The 5,899-nt window shown below is 37.9% G+C and overlaps 1 long non-coding RNA gene across 2 annotated transcripts; it reads left to right on the top strand.

Moving 5' to 3' along the window:
• Positions 1–233: 233 nt before the first annotated feature.
• Positions 234–5,395, top strand: LOC110735648. Of its 2 annotated transcripts, none has more exons than XR_002514144.1 (4): positions 234–2,701; positions 2,801–4,372; positions 4,456–4,527; positions 4,635–5,395. It is a non-coding gene; the product is annotated as an uncharacterized LOC110735648 (long non-coding RNA). The 2 variants fall into 2 exon arrangements; XR_002514143.1 differs by having other exon boundaries at positions 2,793–4,372.
• The last annotated feature ends 504 nt before the right edge of the window (positions 5,396–5,899 follow it).

Genomic DNA, 5,899 nt, shown 5'->3' with positions numbered 1-5,899 from the left:
AAATAAAATAACTGGATTATAAATCTTATCCAAAATCCAAATAATAATTGAGTTTTAAAATTTTTTTTGGCACCGAAATTCAAATATCATTTTGGCTCCAAAATCCAATAGTAAAAATAAATTACTGAAATACCCTTTTTAAAAAATATTAATTAATTAGAAAATATGTTTCAAAAATACGGGGTATTACAGTTGTTGTTGCCACATATGCAACGTTGAAAAAACTCTGTTAGATTAATTTTTGACAATGTTAGCAATTCAGTGAAGTCGTGAAGGTCTCATTTAATGCCCGAACTTATTAGCACATGGAAATAGTAGCTAGTAGTTGTCTTATAAATCCCGGCGGAGGGCAAATCTTGATGAAGAACAATGTTGATGGGTTTAAGAAGATCGAATGGTACATGAGGAGGAAGGTGGTATGTAAAAGTGCGCAAAGACGCCGGTCTAGTCAGGTTTTCTGGTAAGTTTGATTTGATTGTGCAATAGTGGAGTATATGCGGATATAGTTTGAAGAGTGCAATTGTGCAAAAAATTAATTGAGATTGCAATAGCTGAGTTATAGCTCGATTTTGTTAGAAAAGTGCAAAATTGCAGAAGTCAATGGTGTCGTTATATAAATGATTTAGCTAATTTGATTATAAGATGCGCGTTAATATGAATATACAGTGTAGATAGTTCATAATATTTTTTAACACTTTGTCTGCCATAAAGCCAGATGTTATTTTGCGGTCATCTTTTGAAAAATAATATGAATTTGTGGAAAGGAAATCAGTAAAGCATTTTCTGGGAGAGACTAAATATCAACGGGCAGATATATATACTAGCGACTATTCGTAGTCGATGATAATGGGGATTGTCAATGGAAGTAAGTCTTATCTAAAGTGAATCAAATTGATATATTCCATTTTCGTGGATGCCCCTGTGTGCTTCTAATTAGGTGATTACCTGATTGCAATATTTACTGCTAGAGTCTTATCTAGAGTGAATCAAATTTTAAGTTGGTTGTTTACTGTAAAACATTATAGGGTCTGAAGGTTTAAATCATGGCTTTGAATATGGAAAATTTCCTTTATTTTTTTTATCAATATCATATTTACCAACAAATATGTTAGTTGAATGTGAAGGACCAAGTCTGCAAATCAGGCATTACTTATAAATTAAGTTTAGACATGTCAGTATTAAATATTTAGTGAGCTTTAAGAAGAAGAGGTTGTGTTAATCAATTAGGAATTAGGAACATATATATACTGGGGGTTGGGTACTTGGGTTTCCTGTAATGAATTTGGAACTCTTGATTTGTTTGTTGAATGTTATTCTCTTAAAATTCTGTCATTCATATTGCGGTAGAATCAAAAATTCAGTTCTGATGTTTATAAAAGGCTGTGATTCACTTTATGTACTGAAATTAACAAGTAGTTGGTTACAAATGAAGAATCGGATGAAGTAGGAGTGCAAGATAAGGGTAGTGGGGTTCGGGGCTGTAGTAGTTTGTAGCAGGAGGATCGAATGATTGGGTGTCAAGAGAACTGCTATGTGTTGGTTCCTTATGTCGATGGGGAGAACCCAATGTAGACAATGATGAGGGGATGCAGTACGTATCCCCAATAAAAACGGTTGAGACAGTACAAATAGTAGTAGCTAATAATCATGTTAGTGTAGTTAGTTACGTGGAAGCACCAAAGGTTGGGATGATATTTAAGAAATGGGAAGAGGTCGAAGCTTATTATAAGTAGTATGCAAAGCAAAATTGATTTGAAGTGAATAGGGTGCAGGGTTTGTATTCCAAGGGTGAGGGGAGGGACTGAATATCTAAGACATGGAGGTGTGAGTGTTATGGGAGACCCGATATGAGGGCACAACGAGAAGCCAAAAAGAGGGCAAAAGTGATGGATGTGAGTGGTTCAGGTGGAGTCATAGGTGGAGTGGTGGGAGTGGATGAGTTGAGTCGTAGTAAATGAAGGTCGAAGAAATGTGAGTGTGAAGCTAATATTTATGCTAGTGTAAATCGGGAAGGTCAATGGGTACACACTTATTCCTGGCGATGCTCATCTTGTGATAGAGTATCGAATGAAACACTTTACTTCAAGAGTAAGGAAGAAGCTACTTCATTATTTTGAGGAAGGGGTAACTGTGAAGCAAATTCATGGGTGCATAGGCACAGAGATGGTTGGCTCTAAACCTCTGCCGTACACAATTAAGGATCTCGAGCATGAGGTATACAAATGTAGGAGGCTGAAAATGGAGAGAGGCGACTCCGTTGCTATGATGGAATTTTTTCAACAAATGCAAGCCGGGAATCAGAATTTTAATTATGCACAACGGTTGGATGGCGAAGGAAGGTTGAAGGATGTTTTGTGGGTTGATGCTCGTAGTCGGGCTGCTTATGAGGAGTTTGGTGATGTCGTATGTTTTGATGCAACGTATTTGACAAACGAGTATGATCTTCAGTTTGACAACTTTGTAGGCGTTAATCACCATGGTCAATCAATTTTGCTCGGGTGTGCTCTAGTATCTCACGAAGATTGTGATACTTTACGGTGGGTGTTTAAGCAATGGTTATAATGTATGAATGAAAAAACTCCCAAAGCAATACTCACTGATTAGGCAGCTGCCTTGAGGAGGTGATGCCAACAACGAGACACGGCTGGTGCATATGGCACAAAATGAGAAAGCTTTCGGAAAATCTTAAGAAATGTGCTAGGTAAATGTTGATCTAAGTTAATTGAATTATTTTGTGTAAAGTTTTGATGAATAATTTATGTATGTATGTTCCTGGTTCAATTATGTGTCAGTGATGCAGGTATCAAGAATTCAAAAGCGAGCTAAAGTGTGTGGTATATGAAAGTTTTACCATCCTGGAATTCGAGAATAGATGGAATGAATTTGTTGTTAACTATAAACTAGAAAACAATTATTGGCTTCAAATTTTATTCAAAGAACGGCATATATGGGTACCGGCTTTCATGAGAGACTTTTTCTGGGCAGGTATGAAGACGACTCAACAAGTTGATCGAGAATATAAACAACTTTTTCGATGGATTTTTGAATAGAAAAACAAAGGTTTTTGAGTTCCCACAAAAGTATGAAAAGGTAGGGGAGAAGCGAGTAGATGATGAGATTGATGCTGATGCAAAATGTGGGAAGTAGAGCAGAAGACTGGTCAGTGGTTTTTCGATGGAAAAGTTATTCCAAAAAATATATACAGACACTAAGTTTCAAGAAGTCCAAACAGAATGCTGTAGATTGATGTAATGCTACCCCTGTGAAAAGATAACAGTCTCAGATAACCTAGTTCAGTATCTTATAGAAGATCATGTATGGATTGTTCTATAGGGAAAGAATGAGGTTGTTCTCACATATAGGAGGAGGTTTTATTCAGCAACGTTCCACGCCGAAATAAAAGTTGTTTGCTATGCCGTAATTTGAGACTGATGGGATATTTTGTAGGAACATCATTCGTATTCTTGATCTAAACTTTCCTGTTTGTTGATAGAAGAAGGGTAGCCAAAAAGGCGAAGTCTGGTACTGGATCATCGGTGTTTATATTTATATAAGAGTCAGACTCAATATCAAAAGAACCGAATAAAGTTTCATCCTACAGGGAGTGGGCCTCGGCTTACGAAAGTGGTTGCTATGGTAGCAAGTTTGACAACAGACATCGCTTTTCTGCTTTTTGAATGGGTATCCCTGAAAGGAAGGCCCGAAGAAAAGGGATCCGGAAAGTCCAATCCAATGACGGTGTTGGAAAGCAAGTCAGAATAGGCTCTCGCTTGAGCAGGACAAAGGCTATAGAAGGTGTTCGGAGTTGGCTTAACGAATTGTGATAGAATCCGATTTGAAAGTCAAGTCGTCAAGATTCCACAACAATATATATCCTTTATCGTTGGTGAAAAGACATGTTAAGGAAACACATAGGAGTTACGGTTTCCAACCATGATCCAACCAAGACTGGGGTGTGGAAAAGGTATAACACGACGATGACTGCATTTGAGCCAATCTGCGAGGAGGCAGCAATGGTGGAAGATGAGACATTGAGTACGGTGCTGACAAGTCTGGAACAACTACACTCCGTCGTAAGCCGATGCACTAAGCACAAGTTGGACTAAACCGTCTCTATAACCTTCCCGGAAGATGGTGCTGCCATTGCGCAACACACCTGCTCGAATGAGAATGGGAAAAACTCTACGGTGCAAAACCCATATGTTGATCAAGTAACCTCAATACTATGCCTAGTGTTGAAGAGGGAAATGATATTCACTGCTCACCTAAAGACCCAGTGCCTAAGAAGAGGGGAAGAGGAGGGCTGAAAGGATTGCGTAACAAGGGATTTGCTGAGATTGGGTATAAAAGGGCAAATAAGAACAAGGAAAAGGTAGTTCTATAAACTGCTTTTTGTTTTGAGGCATACGCTTTTCATCTTTGATATTTGTTACACATATTTTTTGACTTCTACAGGTACCACAATCTGGAGATGTGGCCAAAGGTGCTAATGAAAGCATCCCAACTAACAAACCAAAGAAGATGCCAGTATGTTAATGAAATTTCAATTGTATTATTGTGTAATGCTATGTATGTTAGTATGACGTGGTTATCAAGCTTTGTTGCATAAAATAATTGACATTTCGGTGTTTCAGTTCAGGCGCAAAGCTGCTACGCAATCCATACCAGATTCTACCCAAGTCGAGTTCGTTGTAGAGGATGCTAGTCTTGTCGCAGGCACCTCCACTTGTATTTCGCCCATGTTCTAATTTCAATGTGGATCATTTGTTTATGTATTGCCAGTGCCACTGTTTCAGTTGTTTTATATCGAGCTAATGTTTAGACTCTAATCTATGTTCGTTTTAGTTTGATGTGATAAGATGACATTATGTATTTTGCGACTTTGTGTCTAGTTATCAGAGGGCATGAACTTAAGTGGTCACTTGTATGTTAGGCAAGCGATGGGCGTCGTGGCTTTTGTTTTAGCTAGTTTAAGTACCAGTATGCTTTATTCATCATTGTAATGTTCAACAAAGTATCTTCAATACCCCATAGGTATGTGTTTATCTCTGTGCTTCAAATAGTTTTACCAAGTAGCTTACAATTCACCAAACATAAAGTACTCGAACACCCCTGCTCACTTTGGGCCCAATCTTCAGTTGGACACTTTGGGCCCATTCCTAAATAAGCATCTTCCTAGCCTAGTATTGTAGGGAGTATATGAGAATAATGAAAGTTTCATGAACGTGTAACTCTAATGTCTACTCTACATGGTTAGTATAGAAAATATTGCTTTCTAAGAAGGAATTAGGAATATACAACAGACACCAAGTATGTTACTCGGGTCCAAGTTAGATTACCTCCTTCCCAACTCCCATCCCCTATAAAACATTATGGGTAATCATTTAACAATCAAACATTATGGGTACCCTACTCGTTTGCATTTTGTAAACGGTTTTCTAAAGAACTAATCAAATCTTATTCAGCAATATGAATCTGTGTTCAGGTTGAAGTTAATTATTAGTACCTTTTACAACCCAGTCTGTACTTTTTGCTTGATAAATAAAATTTTCGAATTTTTCATTTCTTTGGACAGTTTTTAATTGAACTTATGAACCCGAGAAGTTATCTTATTAACTACTATCCATTCGTAGTAGGACTGGAAAACCCTGACCCGACACGAAAACCCGACCCGAAGTTACTGAGAGAGACCCGAACCCGACCTAAACCGAACCCGAACAACCCGAATTCGACCCGATTTGACCCAAATTTCATATTTCGTAATAATATTAAGTTTTACACTATTTTTAATAGTTTCTAAGCATGCCCAAAATCGACCCGAAATCTGACCCGAACCCGACCTGCTGACCCGAATTGCCACCCCTCATTCGTAGTTGTAATCAAAATCAAACACTGGGTC

Source organism: Chenopodium quinoa, unplaced genomic scaffold (genome assembly GCF_001683475.1).
Source record: "Chenopodium quinoa cultivar QQ74 unplaced genomic scaffold, ASM168347v1, whole genome shotgun sequence".
Classification (NCBI taxonomy): Eukaryota; Viridiplantae; Streptophyta; class Magnoliopsida; order Caryophyllales; family Amaranthaceae; genus Chenopodium; species Chenopodium quinoa.
The sequence above is the reverse complement of the archived record's forward strand: the minus strand, read 5'-3'. Positions and strand labels throughout refer to the sequence as shown.